The sequence below is a fragment of the Triturus cristatus genome, chromosome 10, assembly GCF_964204655.1.
Source record: "Triturus cristatus chromosome 10, aTriCri1.1, whole genome shotgun sequence".
NCBI lineage: Eukaryota > Metazoa > Chordata > Amphibia > Caudata > Salamandridae > Triturus > Triturus cristatus.
The window spans coordinates 358,975,204-358,993,242 of NC_140593.1; the positions used below are offsets into that span (position 1 = coordinate 358,975,204).

The 18,039-nt window shown below is 42.3% G+C and overlaps 1 protein-coding gene across 2 annotated transcripts in view; it reads right to left on the reverse strand.

The window, feature by feature from the left end:
- Positions 1-18,039, reverse strand: part of MYRIP (myosin VIIA and Rab interacting protein) — a 1,544,915-nt gene that overhangs the window by 1,272,545 nt on the left and 254,331 nt on the right. The gene's annotated exons all lie outside the window — the stretch shown is intronic.

Genomic DNA, 18,039 nt, shown 5'->3' on the forward strand with positions numbered 1-18,039 from the left:
TCCCCAAATGAAATTTGTCAGTCTAGCCATACCGTCAACTTGTCTAGATACTTACTTTTGTGGTCAAAATTAAAATGACAGGTTGCTGAGATTTGAATTAATTAATGAAACACAAAAACATAATTCATAATCAAAAGGTGGCTATATCCAATAAGATAATAAAATGTATATGAGTATATGTGCAATTCTTTAACTAAATTATGACAACTATATCCATAATGGTCTAGCCAAAGTTATTCGATTAGCATGATATTTATTTTAACTGAAAAGTATTCGTCTATTTTAATTAAAAATCCTGCTTTTTATAAAACAAATCGCCTGATAGATTGTGAAATAGACCATGCATACAATTTGAAATGGGTGCCTTTGCACCATATATCCTCAACATTTTATTTGATGGCTAATTGTGCTGCCCATGAGATTCAAATAGTCAATTCTTTGTTGTCACCGGGCGGTATTTCATAAAATAAAGGATGGCATTATTTTAAGCTACAAACCAAAAAACAGAGAAGCTTTTAATTCCTGTCAACAACTAGGACATTTTCAAAGACAAAAGCACGTATAACAATGAAATACAAGCTAATATTTCTGAAAATCCCAGGAGGGGCACAACTTCATGTTAACAAAAATAGTAGATTGCATCCCGTACATCTCATCAGAAATACAACTTCTACATGCCCACAAAGTGTAAATATACCAAAGGCAAAGAAATCTGACCTACAGTACTGCTGGGGTACACCTCAAATGTAAAACTCGTGGACATCAATTTGTACAGCACCAATGTACAGTAAAGCCCAGCAAAAGCGTTAAAAAATGTAGGTTGGTGGAGATATGACGGAAAATCCCAAGAGTGAAAATCCTGAAAGAAGCGATGGTTTGTAAGTCAAACCACACACGTTAGAACCGCGACCTAAAGTACGTTCAATGCAGTCACTGATGGCTAACTAAAGTAACAGTGACAAAAACGATGGTGGTAACTCGTTAGATAAATGGAATCTCCATTAAATCATTTGTTTTCTGCAAGCTGTAATTTAAAAGTGGCCATGCGCCCGTTATGTTATCCGCCGAGTGTATTCTGGCTCCTAAAAGAAAGAGCCGGCGTGAGTCACGTCTCCTCAAGGTGCCAGAAAGTCACATTTCACAGTTTGTGGGAAACAGAAGGGTTAAAGCAATTAAAGAAGACCCACAGGCAAATGTACTGTAGCCGAATCTCCGATTGACTTTACACAATTCTAATTCAATATCACTCATATAGGTCATGCAATGACAGCATGGTGTGTGCCTCCAAAATGTCATTTGCAGCAAATCAAATTTCACGCTGTCTATCCACGTCAAAAAACCTTTGGTGCAGAAGAAGCAGTGTTCGCAAAGCAGCAGGAACCGAACACTTTTTCTACAGCAATTTGCAAACTTCTTATACATATATCTATGGAAAACTACCCAACTAACCTCCCAGCAGAAGAAAGATCTAAGAGTGGGTGACTACCAAGTTGGCATGACTTTAAGAAGGAATAGAATAGTAAGAGGATTTTCAAAACTTCACCCAACATCAATCCAATTATCAGTAAGAACAAGCTATTTTCAGGACTTTTGCAATCATTTGGCATCATCACTGGGTTACAGTGCTTAATTTGTAAAATAATTTAAAAAAAATAAGTGCCAGGTCTCTCGTCAGGAGGTCATGGCAGTTTGCGCCATACATTGCTCCTCCCAGTGCTGCCAATTTTGAGTGTATATCGAATTTAAAACAACTGTTGCTGTGCTATATTTAAGTTAGACAGACCGCGCCACCAGCGCCATGATGCTACTTTCGGAGTGGCAGTCAGAGGTTTATAAATACCTCATTAAATCTCATTTCATGTCGCAGATTGTTACAAGCCCAGGTGTTGACAATTTAGTGCCGTGCTGAGCACCGGAAACCACCAACTCAAATTAAGCACTGATGGGTTACCTTGTATTATGGACGTGCCAACAGTCTGTAATTCATATTACATTAGAAGAAAAGAAGCAGGTGTTGGGAGGCTGGCACTTCTTTATTCTCAGTTCACTTGAGTCTTCCATCTTATCTCGTTCTGCGGAGTTTCTATTTGCTTTTCCGTACACCAACAATTAAAAGAAAATCCAAGTGCACCCATTCAAACAAGACATGTATCACAATGCAGAGACCTAATAACAATGATATCACTTTCAGTAATGAAGTGTAATGTTGGTATGAAAGAGGCCTTCAGGTCACAGTCACTCAAAACTCCTGCCCTAACCACTTGCAAAATCAACCAGGAACAGAATTCATTCATCTATATTGGCAATAGCAATCGAGTAGTCTGTCACCAAGAAATCACTTTATACCAGCTTATTTGGGTGTAGCTGTATCCATATGCATACAGTGTAATAAATACATCCTAAATAATCAAGATGCATGGACAATTATATGATGTTAACAAACAATGTGATATTTATGAATTTGTGTGATCATAATTCTACTCATGACATAGATGTACAGACGGTAATAAGCATTGTTCTAAAAACATATGCTACATATATTATGTGATGGCCCAGTGCAAGTGACCGGTGAGCAAGTGAAAAAGTGTATGAGCTTTCAACAAAATATTCTCCGGGTAGAAATCCAATAGTCCAAAGATGTTTTGTTTATTGATGTTTCAACCCTTAAAAGTGCTCAATTTACCAGGGCCTTTAGCAGGACAAAAATTCAATAATACCATCTTTCATTAAAAAAACACATGTATTATGAAGTAGCTAAAGTATTTAATTCATGATTAATGTTACCAAGAACTGTATATGGTGGTGTATAATTAACCACCCAAAATACAGTCAAATCAGCGGTCCAAAAAGCTGAGAGGCAAGTGAAGCGCAAATCATCTGCATGTGGGTGGTCAGTTATAATGGCCTTGTAGCGAATATACACTTATCCGATTTGTAAAGAACAGCGTGGTGCAAATGTCACCTCACAGCACTTGACTTCCGAGATCCAAGTGAGTGGTAATCATATAATTCAATATGTAGAGTATGTGTGTGTGTATGTATGTAGGCATGTACGTAATTACACGGCAACCTTTCATATAGCCTTCCTTGGAAAAGTGGTAAATGTGCAGACAAGTTAATTAGTGCACGTGCTATTCTTTTTTATGTACCAGAAATGGCACCGATTACAATTATATGAAACAAATATAAGGCAATTAGAAAAGAAAAACATTATTCGACGAGCAAGGTGAAAAAAATACAGATTCAAAGCACGTTTACCACAAGTGTCCCTGTTAACAAGCCACCAGAGGGCTCTTTTACATGGTTTCAGGTATGCTGCAGTCATTGGTTCAGCAGAAGTGAATCTGAACCACAACACCCAGAGTGTGTTACGTTGTTATGCAAAAACCCAGCATAGAGATCTGCATAATTGGTGAAATTGTGTCATCTGGTATCAATCACGTCCAGTAAAGTTTTCCTGACATTCAAGCTGAACAACACAAAACTTTCAGTTCATAGAGAGGTGGGATCTACTGGAAAATCCTCCAATTTAATGAGGATATGCTAAATCTAAAGGTGACTGCACGGGTGGGGTGGCGGTAGGAGGTACAGATTCCTCACGTTAACAGGTCGACAAAACAAACTGTTGCATGGCTGAAAGTCTCATTTCAGATCCAAATTAAAATAGTGCATCAGCGGTAAACCATAGACACAAATGGAGCAGCATCTAAAATAATCAAGGTCACCAAAACCAAAAAACACAGTTTATATTTAAATGTACAAATCTTACACTAACAGCTACACACTAATCTGATTTTTTCTGAATAACGCCAAGCACATTGTTCAGATTTTTGTTAAGGTGGGAATCATTGTTTTTCGGTGGGTAGAGGCGTGGTGGCTAAAGTTGGCAAGTCTGGTGATACACGCTTAGATTTATGCTCTATCACTGCAATAAATACTGCCTGTTTGTCTGCATCAGTTTCCATGCAACGGAGGACAGGTCTGTGTCCTGCCCTTCTCTTCCTTTTCTTTCAAGAGCTAGAACGGCTGAAATAACTGAATGTGTTCTGGGGTCGAGTACAGACCATAGTTCGCACCAACACAGACAGCTGAGATGCGTGTTCAGTCCATCTTCCAGCTCTGCATACCGGAAGACTTGTGGTTTTGTTTAATGCCAAGATGGTGGCGCCGCCCCTCACGTGAGGCATGACACTAGGCCATGTTCCAAAAACTTCAACCAGCCTTACCTGAACTTGATTATTTGAGGCAAAAAAGTAATCCACATACAGAAAGACTCAAGCGTCATAAATTAGATTTTAACCATAGCTTCCCCTTTATTTTTCCAAATTCAAGAAACAAAATAATGGTTATGGTAAAGTGCAATAGTCAAGGTTTACCAGAAAGTACTTGCCTCCAAGGTGAAAGAAACCTTAGGGCGATCATTGGGACCCTAAATCAATTTCAAACTTCCTAGATACCATTCCACCCAGCAGTCTGGTGCATGTCCTAGGTCTTTGCAACTCAGTGACTCTAAACCAAACCTAATCCAGTTCCCAGTGCTGCTGGTACAATCAGATGGCTTATTTGTATTTTCACTTACAAGCTCAGGTTGCTTTAAAATCTGCACTAGTGCTGAACTATGACTCTTACCAAGGGAAGTTGATGTACATATGGTTTATGCTATGCTTCCAACTACAGCTGTCACTTGAACAGAAAGACTCTGAAATAAACAAATTCCCCTTGAAATTGGGTCAGCTGGCATACAACTGTCATGTCACGTACAGAATGCGGGATTGTCCCCAAGTCATTCCTTATGGCAGCCCTGTCCCCATGCACAGTGCCCACCTATGCTAAGTCTCACTGTTGCCCAGTGCCAAGTGACTACAGGTATCAAGCAGGGAGGTGGGAGAGGGAAAACACTCCGCCAGGCCTCCCCACTGCAACAATACACCACATAATATATTATAAATGGCCTACAATCAACTATTTTTCTCTAAAATAAGGAGAGCCAAATTGGTGGGGACACATCCCTAAGGTAGAGTACACCTGAATAAAAATGTTTAGAGCCAAAGTCACAGGGAAACAGCATCCTCGTGGCATCACATTTTCTCCTGGACTCAGTTCTCAACTATTTCACTATCACTTGAAACATTCTCTACATTAACTAGTCAGTGTTGTCATTGCATAATTCATGGCACCATGCCTCCCTCTAACAAAGAAACCGAATAGAACCTTGACCAATTCTTAGTAATGTTGGCCTACTGAGTAACCCAACAGGACGGCCACAGCCGGAGTATTTGCCCTCATAACCAATGAACACATGCAATCTTTTGTCAGCACTATCCAACAAACCTAAGCTATCCAAATAGGACCCAATATGACCCAGGTCTATTTGCCATTCTGATTTTTCTTTGATATTGGGATCTTTAAGCCCATTCATCCATTCAACACCCAGCATACTACTGCCTGCACTATCCTTGTAATGTCACGATTTGAAGAAAAGTATGACAGCTGATGCTCACTGTTAGAATTTGGGTTTCTGGTTAGCAGAGTTATGCACACTATCCAAGCAAGAACCACAATCCAAGTCCAAGTAAGTCACAAACACACCCTAAAATAACCTGTGCTCACCCCCTGGTAGCTTGGCACAGAGCAGTCAGGCTTAACTTAAGAGGCAATGTGAAAAGTATTTGTGCAAAACTTTAAAAGTAAAACAGTGAAAACACTACACAAAAAGATCCCATACCAGGTTAGCAAAATAGAGCTAAGTTTAGAGAACAAAATAAGACCAAAATGACAAAAATCCAAAAAGTAGAACATGAGTTATGAATTTGTAAAGAATAGACCAAAATGTAGCGCTTAAATGCATAAAGTCCCAACTGGAGTTATCTGGTCGCACTAGACTGGGTCATATCCAAACGTTCAGGCTGACCATGATAGAACTCGGGTCGTATATAGGGACCAGCCTTGGCCCGCTGCAAAGTACCTTGGATGCGTCAACGTTGAAGACGCGATGCAGGATGCAAGGATGCAGGTGAAGTGATGCATCGTCATCGGTCCACAAAGGAAGGAGATGCATTGGTTCCAAACCGCACAACAGCAATGGTTCAACGAAAATGGAGTTGATGCACCATGCAGTCAGCGATGCGTCAGAGACGATCCCTACAAGAACGGGGATGTGTCCAGAGTGGAGGAGATGAACTGGTTCATTGCATTGACAGCAATGAGTGAATTCAGCTGAAGTAGTACTTCTAACCAACTTCCAAGGGTCCAGGACCATGTTAGCAACATTTAGCAAGGCAAACTAACATATGGCAGAGTCCAGGTGCTGTAGCAGATGAGCTGGAAGTCTTTTATGTCCCTGAAATTTCAATCAGGAAGCAAGCCCTTTGAGTCACTCTGGTTCTGGGTACAAGTGATGTGGGTGCAGTCCTTCTCACCCAGGCAAGAAGGGCAGCAGGTCAGCAAAACAAGAAGGCAGTTCTTCCAAAGCAGCAGTCCAGCAGAGTGGTAGTTCTTCAGCAGCACAGTAGTCCTTCCCTGCAGAGTATCAGCAAGTCTAGAAGTATACTTAGTTGGTAGGGTCAGAAGTCCAGATCTTAACAGTGGTGCCTTTAAAGTGGGTGAGGCTTCAAAGAGGGACTTTTAAGTGCACAGAGGTCCTTCCTTCCTTCCCTGACAGGGGGTTAAGCAGTCCTTTGTGTGGGGACAGGACACAGCCTATTCAGGTGTAAGTGTTAACCTGTGTCCAGCTCCTCCCTCCCATCCTGCCCAGGATCAGAATGTGGATGGCCCATCAAATCACACCTAAGCTCCCTTTGTGCGTGGCTGCCTATAATGAATACTCAAAGCCCAGCTGTCACCCACCCCAGACATGTATTGGAGACAGACTGCTGGGACACAGAGCTTAGAGCAGAAAACTATCAACTCTCTAAAAGTGGAAATTTAAAAATTGTAATGATAAATTCACCTTTGCAATTAAAGAGGAATAATCATTACAATTCCATAGGTACCAAACATGACAGGTCCATCCCTTCTCTATTAGGAATTACAGCTTATTAGATGTAATATGGAATCCCCAATGTTAACCTATGAGAGGGTTAGGCCTCACAGTAGTGAAAAATGAATTCAGGAGTTTTTCACTACCAGGACATGTAAAACTTAAAAGGTATACCCTGTCATATGGGCTACCTTTGGCCTACCTTAGGGGCCAAAGGATTTTAAATGGGAAGTTGACATGGAAGTGTAAACTGCACACACAGGCTCTGTAGTGGCAGGCCTGAGACATGTTTAAAGGGCTACTTAAGTGGGTGGCACACTCAGTGCTGCAGGCCCACTAGTGGCATTTAGTTAACAGGACCTGGGCACATGTAGTGCATAGTACTAGGGACTTATAAGTAAATTAAATACGCCAATTGTGGCTAAGGCAATGTTCTCATGTTTTAAGGGGTGAGCACACGGTCTTTAGCACTGTTTAGCAATGGTAAAGTGCACAGAGTCCTAAAGCTAATCAAAGTGAATTTAGCAAAAAGGGGAGGAGGAAGGCAAAATGTTTTGGAGTGACCCTGCATCAAAGGCCATTATATATATATATATACACATATATATATATATATATTACCTACTGGCGGTCGCCAGTAGGTAGTTATAGTTAGGACCCTGTTTCCATAGGAAATCCGCAACATTCTATTTGGAATAACTTTGGCGCCGGTCGACGAATCCTCGCGAAATTTTCAAAACGAATGGGGCGCTACGCTCCGCTCCTACCCTGAAAGTCTCGGGGGAATTCGTCAAGCGGGGGCTGAGAAAAAAGGGGGGTCCCAAAACGCGTTTTCCCCATGCATTTTTCCGTAGGACCTTTAGACACAGCTACAGCCCGAACGGCTGAACAGAATTACTTGTAATTTGGCAGAGAGGTAGTCCTCAGGTCAAGGAAGTGCCTTTTGTAGGTCTGGTGTAAATCTGTTCAGTAGTTCCTGAGAAAATAGCATTTAAATCAATATATATATCTGTAAGCGCGCTCCGAGCGCGCACCGTAAGCTTACCGTACGCGTACGGTGCCGTGCGCGAGCGCGATTCTGATTGGCTGTTAGATCTTAGTAAACATTCGAATCGGTCGAAACCAGGAAGTGTCGGCCGCCATTTTCTCTCTCGCACTCGGAGGGGTGGAGGAAAAACAAAGTTGGATATCATAAAAAGGGGGCAGGCTAGACAGCTCCTAACCACCTAGGCTTGGTTATGGTGTGCCAGAAGGCCATCCAAGGCCAAAAAATAAAAAAATTTTTTTTTTGAAAAATCGCCGAATACGCAAAAAACAAAATCCATATTCCCCCCCCCCCCCGTGTGCAAAAGGAGCCCGTAGGGCACCTTTTGTGCTTGGCATATAACCCCTCAGTGAACATGTAATCGAAAACCTTTCCGAACGAAGCGCATAATATGTCCTCCGTGTGCGGACGGTGCGCGAAGGGCATCGTGCGTACATGGCCCATCCAGCCTAACGTGGGCACGCGGTGCGTGCACGGCACTAACTGCGTTAAGTGGGCGCGCGGTGTGCGAAGCGCACCGCGTGCTCACTGTGCACGCACGGTGCGCGAAGCGCACCGTGCGCGCACGGAACGAACTGCGTGAAGAGGGCGCGCACGGCACGAACGGCGTAAAGTAACTTAGCATTTAAAAAACCGTACAAATTCACTGAAAAAACCATAGGTTTCACACACGTTATAGTTAGGAATTAGCATTTAAAAAACCTTGCAAATTCACAGAAAAAACCATAGGTTTCACACAAGTTATAGTTAGCTGTACATTTCACTCGTAAAAAACCAATGAAATTCCACGTTATAGTTAGTGCAGGCAACTATAACTCACGCGACCGCAATCCTCTGCTAATGACATATGTGTCTTTATGAAAAAAAAATATTTGTAATATATGTATAGCTAAAATTTAATGGAAGAAGACATGGGCAAATAAGTGTCTAAATACAGTATTAGCATCAGCAGAGGATTGCGGTCGCGTGAGTTATAGTTGCCTGCACTAACTATAACGTGGAATTTCATTGGTTTTTTACGAGTGAAATATACAGCTAACTATAACTTGTGTGAAACCTATGTTTTTTTCAGTGAATTATATATATATATATATATATATATATATATATATATATATATATATATACACACACATATATATATATATATATATATATATACTTTTATTTTTATTTTTTCAACTGTGCTAAGATCCAAGGCGTATATATATATATATATACGTCTTGGATCTTAGCACAGTTGAAAAAATAAAAATAAAAGTCCTATAAAAGCAAAAGTTTTCAGAATGTCTGACAAGGCAGATGGACTCCTTCCAGCATACCTAACCTTTCACCTTGCTCCTAGTGACACCATTTACATTTTGTATTCTCCAGCATCTCTTCCCATGATTGACTGCTGCTTATATAGACAGACCTGGCAGCAGCCCGGTGTCTTCTTGAATGGGTCTCGTGTGAGCAAGGAGTTGATTTGACATGCAGGGTGCAAGGACACCACAACATAATTGTTATGGCTCACTTGGTATGAATGACGTGAACTCTGACACTGAAGATTCACCTCCCTCACAGTCCTTTGCGTATGTAGACAACACTCCTCAAGATATTTAACCATGAATGTTTTCATAGCTTTAGTATGCCTATTGGGAGTCCTGTGATCATCTTCAGGACAAAAGAACATACATGTAGTTGAAATAACCAGATAAAACCCGAGCCAAGGCTAACCATGTTTCCCATCCCAATATTACCCTCCTGACATTCTAAGTCTGTAGTCCCTCCATAATTACTACTTACAACCAGGAGTACTTGTATTTCTGGCCAAATACAGGGGCACTTCCACAGGTCTCATCTCTGCCACAAAGTGGAGTATACTATGGATCCAGGTTATCTTCATAGTGCAATGCTGTTCAGTTGCCCAATAGAGAGTTGTGTTTAATTCTGTGACATATGTACCTCCATTTCGGATCCAGCACTCTAGCAGTCCAGCAGAGGGCTCAGGGAGTTTTGCCATTTATGTATCTGGTCGAGTCATGTTCTATTGTCTCCCACGTTAGCCTGTGGACGTTCATTGTTGGTCTCTGAAAGGCAAATACATACTTTTTCTTGCACAGAGTTCATTTGTACTCATAAAATACACAGCGCCTCATTTTCAGGGAATCTCTGTTTCAGTGGTAATAGCGCCAGTTGCAAAAAAATATATAAGAAATCCCTCTTCTCATGTCTATGTGGTAGGAGTCCTAATACACGCGTTTCAGTTTTGCGGAAGTTTGTGTGTTTCAGTACATTCAATATCACATGGGTAACCTGGTCCCAAAAAGATGGGATGTGTGTGTCGCTCCAGACCCTCAGCATGAGATGCGACGGAGGCAAGAGGCATGCCTTGTATCTTATGGTGATCACGCTCTGTAACTAATGGTAATCAAGATTACCACTCACGTTACGCTGACCCCAAGGCCACTGCTTGCCTCTGCAGTACATAATCCAATAAACGTTGGGGAAACCTCGCTACCATAGCGCTGTGATATCCAGTGCGATGAATGTCGCGCTTTATAAATTAATAAATAGATAAATAAATAAATCATCAGTGAGTTCTTCATGTCTAATATTTGGAATGCAAGCTCTTGTTGTTTGGCAGACATCAGATGACTGCAGAATTCTAGGTAAACCATTATGGTCATTAATTGAATTGTCTTCCATCTTGTTTACAGTTGTCCTGTCAGAGTCTTTATTGAGAAATCATCCAGTTGATCTGACATGCTGACCTTCAGTTGACATCTGAAACAGATGTTGTTGAACCTCTAGAGCCCGATTACGCGTGGCTTGCCCTGTTTACGGAGGTTGAATAGCTCGCATTGTGAAGGAGTTGATCTCAATGCAAATGCTTAGATATTTACCTGAAAGAAAATATACAGCACCACTGCCAAACACTAATGAATAACAAGCACTGGAAAAGCACATTGGTGTGGCCTTGGCAAGTAGGTGCAATTTATTTTAATTGCAAGCTTATGCCACAAACATAAAAAGAAAAAAAGAAAACATAGCACCGCCTAAGAATAGCAGCCATGTGCAACAACATTATATATTGAACAATAACTAACCAGTGCTTATATTTGAATAGTAAATTCACTATGAGTCCCTACTAGGATGAAGGCATACTTACGGACAAGTACCTCTGCAGATGTTATGTGTTTTCTTAGTTTTGTACCACAAAAAATGACTTCCCTTACCAGGCGCTTCCTTGGAGGAGGTGAAGGAGAACCACCCCATGTTGCATGACGCGGGCGCAAGCTAATTTTTCACAATAAAACGCTTCATGCTAGATCATAAGTGAGGTGAGTCAGGCACTACGACTCACCCCCTACAGTTGTTGAAATTTTGGCAAACAATGATAAAAACTAATCATCATCATTTACAGTAAGACCAGTCATACCAACAGGAAGTTCCAGGATGAGCTGGTCGGTCTAAAACAGCAAAGAAAGACCAGGTACGATTTCAGAGTTAACAGCTGAATGAGGAGCCTGCCTATGTGCTCATAGCAAACTCACAAATGGAACTCCTTGTGCTGGAATACTTCAGTAAATAACGTTTTGAACTTTTGGTCGCGGCTGAATATATCATTGCTTGTCAGAACTAAGGCCTAGAAGATATAGGTATGAAACAGCAAAAAAAAATCAAAAAAAAAAATCAATCCCAGCAGTTTTAAAGTTACCAAAGACTGATTTCATTTACAGAAAAAAGTGTTTGATTCAAGGAGAGCCTTATTTTCGCCCGTCCAGGATCTGGGTTCTCTTTGAGAATTTAATCAGAACGATGCAGTTTGTGGCTAACAAAAACATTTTCATAGTTTATTAAAATAGTTTAAAATGGTTCTCTACAAAATGTAATACACATAAAAATCAAAACACACTCGAACTGACTACACCATTTTAAATGAAAAATATAGCCAAAGAAACCATATTACATTTGTTTTGCTGCTAACACAAAGGCATCTCTAGTGGTTCTACTTTCGTTTTGGCCACCATTGACGCTTAACAACCGTTCGGCTAAGTGATAGGAATGCCATTCAATTTGGCACTGGGCCACACAAACAACAAATCCTTTGTTGTGTAGAAGTTTGGTCTAGCACCTCATACAGGTAATCGCAGCTGTTCCATCAAAAATTGTTAAACCCTCGCCTAGTTTGTAGATTGTGTAGTTGTTAATTATATCTCCGACTCAAACGGCACTTATCTGTACCGTGCCATTGTCTACCTTGTGACAGAGATTACATTTCAATGTGTAGGCTTTTGTTTAGACATCGACAGAGGCTTGCCTTCACTATGCCTAAACCACTACACAACCGGCTGCAGTTGGGCCATTGCAAGAGAATGGCAGTGTGGGGATGCCCATCCTGGCACCCCTGTTCTGCCTGGGAGTTCTGTGGGCTTGCCTCTTAGAACATGGAGATGCCATCGCTTCAAAGCTGCATGCACGTCTGGGACCCTCTTATTTTCAAGTGGGGCCTGCAGACCGGGTAGGGAGAAAGTAATCCCTCACCACCTCTCTTAGGAAATCCCTCAATGTGAGTAGCTTTGAACATAAATTTGCCAGCCTCAACTGTCCTCTCACTACCTGTTTTTTACAGCGATCTAGCTAGGTTGGACTTGGGTGGAGGGTACCACCAGCACAATTCAGCACAGTAAAACTTTGAAAAACAACCATCCGTATAACAGAAAATCTGCGCTGTCTTGTAACTAGAAACCTCTGGACAGACAGCTGGGCCATGCTACCACATCCCTGTGCTAAAAAGAGGTTTTACAGACATTACCCTGATATGGTTGTAGCACACTGGCCACTGAGGTTGACCCTTGTCATCTCCCTGCTACTATACTGGATGTTTATGTCCTATTTTATGCCGTGCTTCATTTGTAAAAAGAAAATAAAAAAAAACAGGGCCCTTGTCAGGAGGCCACTGCAGACTGCACCAACCATTGCTACTGCCAGAGCTGCCCATGACAGTACCGACACAACTACTAACCATCACACTCCTACAAGTGTGACAATTCAGACTATTCCAGGTCCTAAAAGCTATAAGAATGGCTTGGGTGGCCGCAATAAATCATTTTGAATGAATATTGAATAAACAACTGTTGTTGTGCTCATCTTTAAATTCAAACAGACAGCACAACCATGTGGCAGATTGTCATAGGAGAAGTTGTTGACAATTAAGTACCAGTGCTGAGCGCTGGTAACCACCGGCTCCGATTATGCATTGATTTTAGCAATACTATGGTAAAATGCCAGCATTAAAGTCCAATCCCCTTATTAATGTGGTATGATGGAACAATATACTATCTTATGCAATTTATGTGCAACTTATTTTTAAAATATAGCATCAAAATATGTTCTCTTGCTTTATTAGGACAAAGTTACTCCAATCACCAATCTTACCAGTGTGCTTTAGGTGCTGATATGCATAAATGTGTTAACACTTACATGCAAGCATTAGTTCAATTTTTCAATGTCTTGCCCTTGGATAATGCCCTTACTGGGCCCACATTCTGTATAATCAGGCCTTTGTTGCCTTCACAGGTTCCACCATGGGTATGCGTATTGTTGAATTTATTTAATGCTCCATTTTCATTTCTCACCTGCGTATTTAAGAATTAAATCTCCATAAGCCACTGCATGGATGAAGAGATATAAATATGCCAATAGTGTTACCCCTTAACTTGATCTCTATCCACAAATATGTTTATATCTCTTAAAAACATTTAGTTTTACAGATACTGATTTTCAACGCTTTTGATTGGTTACCATATTTTCCCAAGGAAAACAAGATCTTTAGTGCAATGTGCATCTTTTTAACAAGCTCAAAACCAAGCAGTCGCAAAAAAAAAAAAAAAAATAGGCATGGAGTTGCTTATCTGCACATGAATCAGTGTGGAAATTGCACAGTTGCAGTTAGTGACTTTAGAGTTGCCAACTGTTGTCTTTTCCAAGAAAGGGTCTAATTCGTCAGATTTTCAGAATATTCCCTTGAGGTACATTTGCATGCACTTCATCTAAAGGGGAATGGGATACATAGCAAATGGCATCCTGAAAACCTGGCCTGGATACAGCTAGAATTACATAAAATCTAAAGCTGGATTGCTTTTAGTGAGGATGACTGAGAGAAATCAGGCACAGTGGATCCTCTATGCTGATATTTTGAACTAGCCATAATTGTTATTGGTTGGTGTTACACTGTTAGAAAGGGGGTTTCTGATTGGTTAGGATAGCCATCTAAACCAGGCAGAGACCACCACTCAAGTCAGGGCAAGTAAGTTACACACCAAAGATAACCTGTGCTCAGCCTCTTGATACTTGGCACAAAGCATGCAGGCTTATCCACAGGGGCAATATGTAAACATGTGAGCAACACCCACACCAGTGACCCAATAAATGCACCACAAAGCGACTCTACACAGGATTATATGAAAATATAGATTCTATATTGTACATAAGAACATAGACTATGTGTTATGGTCACGGAAAGCAAAGATGGTGGAGGAGTGAGGAGCGACAGCCGTTTGTGCTCTCCCGAAGCGATGTAGCCGTACTTTGAGAAATGCTGATACCGTTAACCCAAGGATGTGGAATCCCTCTGAACTCTATTGGATAAATAACGGTTGTGCGGTAGCAGAATTCAGCAGCGATATATGTAACTTACTCAATTGGGCTTCAGCGTTAGCCCGATATACGGAACAGTTGTTTTTCCGTGTTGAGCGCGTCGAGAGGCTCTGTGCTTTCCTCTTGCCAGCTGCAGCTTCAACCTCTGCCTGTGCCATGGGGCCAAAATCCACCGCAAAAAACAGAAGCACATCGGAACGTCTTGTCCCACCAGTACCACCCCCGGAGACTGAGATCGCCCCCCCCGGCTCGTGGGCGCAGGCTGAAGCCCAGCGCTCACACAGAGATCTCGGCCGACAGGAAGGGGAGGGGTGGGGGCGCTCAGCCCCAGCCACACCGGCCCTCTGTGTCGGTTATCGAGTTACTCAGAGGTCAGGCTGCTGGCGCTCCCGGTGCCCTGGAGGGACCATCTAACGGAAAGAGCAACGGTGTAGACGGAGGTGGTGGTGCCCTAGAATTGCCGGGTAAGGAGCGGAGCAGGGAAAAGAGGGGCGGAATGAGCCGGCGTCCAATATGTTGTTGCATACGGCTTTAGGTACGGATGTTCATGTTAATGAAGTACCTTTGCTCTCTGTTGGAAGGAACAGCCTACTGGAAGAAATTTCACCTTTAGACTCTCGGAGCAGGGTAATCCCCCCTGGGGATAGTCCAGAACATGAACATGTTTCAGTGTCTGGCAAAGAAGAATTTTTGTCCCGACCAGGTTCAGGAAATCAGTCGGAGGTATCTGGTTGATTCGTCAGAAGCTGGGGAAAATCTCAATTTTATACCCTCTGATCGGAAAACAGGGCTCCAGGGGGGCCAGACCGAAATAATTTTGGATAAGGCTCAGAGTACTCCTCCTCAGTTGTCTGACGTTGGGTTAAAATATAAAGGGAGCTCTAGGGGTCGTCGGACCCCACATCGGGATTGGGATAAAGATTTAGACTCGGAAGCTAATGACTTTTTTTCGTTATCAGACACAACTTGGTCAGGACTTGGCTCAGACTCAGGCGGGGAAACCATGTCCAGCGACGAGCAGGCATCACAACATAAAGATAAGCCAGCCTCCGCCTCAGGCTCTGCGACAACGGGTCGATCTCTGAATCTCTGTTCTAAGAGACTTGAGGGCCAAAAACAGGCGACCCTGAAATGGGATTATGCATTCGGGGACCAACTGATGGGTGCTACTAAACCTAATTCCATTAATGGATCCGAAGCTGGGCTTATTCCGGCTCCTCCAACTTTAGAGTCAATTATGCAGTGCGTGGTTGCACACTGTGAGGAATCCCGGATGGAAAGTAAGAGGTCACAGAATGCCTATCGTAAACTTCAAGGGGCAATCAGGAAAGTCGCAAGGACTTGTAAGGACATAAGTGATCGAATGACCGATATTGAGTCTCGGACAGAAGTCCTGGAATTAGAGATCGCCGGCTCTAAAGGTCAAGTGGACGCTCATGAGGCACGAATTGTGGACATTCAGTGGAAGCTGGAGGAGGGGGAGAATTACCAGCGAAGGAATAACCTGAGATTTTTGGGTATTCCGGAGAGAAGGGAAGGGTCCGATCCACGTACCTATATGGCTCAATTATTACAGGCCTCCCTGCCAGATTTGGTCAGATGGGACTGGCATAAGGAGGTACAAAGGGCACACCGGGTCCCTTTCACCATTCGTCAACCCGCTCGACCTGATGCCAAGCCTAGGGCGTTGCTGGTCTATTTTGGAAATTTTCTGCTGAGACAGAATGTTTTCGAAAGAGTAAGACCAGATGCCCAATTAAAAGCTGAGGGGTTTTCTTTTTTTACTAGACCTGACTTCTGTCATGTCACTGTAGAGCGCCGGTGGCGTCTACGTCAGATGATCAAGCTCTTTCAAGAAAAGGGAGCTCAGGCCTTCCTTTTAAACCCCGCTCGATTAAAAGTAATTTGGAAGGATACTACAAGTTTTTTCACGTCTGAGATAAAGGCAAAGGAGTTTTTGGAAGCAGGAGGGAAAGTTAAATCTTAGGTGTAATTAAACTATTGTTATATTTAGTTTTTTCCCTCCTCCTTCCTTTTTCTTTCCTCTCTTCAGGGTGGTTAGAATGGAGATAGGTAGGGCTATCTGGCCATGGGAGGCGTTATTTTGGATAAATAGGGGGTGTTAGTTAAGTTAAGCTTATGTTTCACTTTCAGGAGAGCACATTATTCATCCACTACAGACCTGCCAGGTCTGTTGCTTTCATTTACAGGGTAGGGGGAATGGGGGGGGTGTCTGGGGAGGGGAGGGGTAGGGAGTGGGGTGGGTAGGGAAGGGCGGGGAGTAAAAATTTCAGGGAAACCAGAAGTGAGGCAAAATCTGTTTGACATTGAGATGTCGGAATGCTTTAAGTCACTGCATTGGATTAAAAATTGTTGGGATGGGTAGGTTGAGAATTTGTTCGTTGAATATAGGGGGGTTGAACGATGCTGGTAAACGATATAGATCTGCAGAAGCTATTCGATCATGGGGGGCTGATGTTATCTGCCAACAAGAGACCCATATACCTTTCCAGAAGAGAGGGATAAATATTATTCCCGGGTATATGCAGGCGATCTGTTCACGGCAGACTACCACTACAAGAGGTGTGGCTATTCACACTTCCAATCGGTTGCCTGTGGCTGAGCGAATCTTAGCGGATAAATGGGGGAGATGGGCAATAGCCTTATTACCTTGTAGGATAACTCTATGCACAATTTATGGCTCCAATCTGGATGACTCTGATTTATGGGCCAATTTAGAGCTTGAGTTAGCAGCCTGGCCTTCTCCACTTATAATCTGTGGAGATTTCAATATCCACCTAGGTACATCGGATATCTCTGTGGGAAAGTATGAGGGGAGGAATCCACGAGTTTTTAAGGCCCTTAAAGCTTTAGTAGGGAGTCATGGATTAGTCGATGTGTGGACTCGAAAAGAAGTTGGAGATGCTGGGTATACTTACTTTTCCTGTCCCCATCGGAAATATGTTAGGCTTGATTATTTATTCATATCTGCTTCCCTTATAGAGCGAGCTAACATACGGAAACTGCCCAAGTTGTTATCAGATCATAACCCATTGATACTGGAGATAGAGCTTCAGGAACATCTGAATCGTCCGTTAAAATGGTCCTTCGATAGGAAACTTTTGGTAACCGATGGATTTATGGACCATCTCCGGAGTTGGACCAAGCAATTTTTTGAGGCAAACCGGTATAGTGCATCAAGGGAAATTGTTTGGGATACATTTAAAGCTTGCCTAAGGGGGGAGATTATTAGTTTTGCTGGGCATCTTAGGAAAGAGCAGAGGGTGGCTTTGCAACAACTTATGGCTGAACTCTCTAAGAACGAGGAATTACATTTGCGAACTATTGAAAATAAACAGACGGATGCATC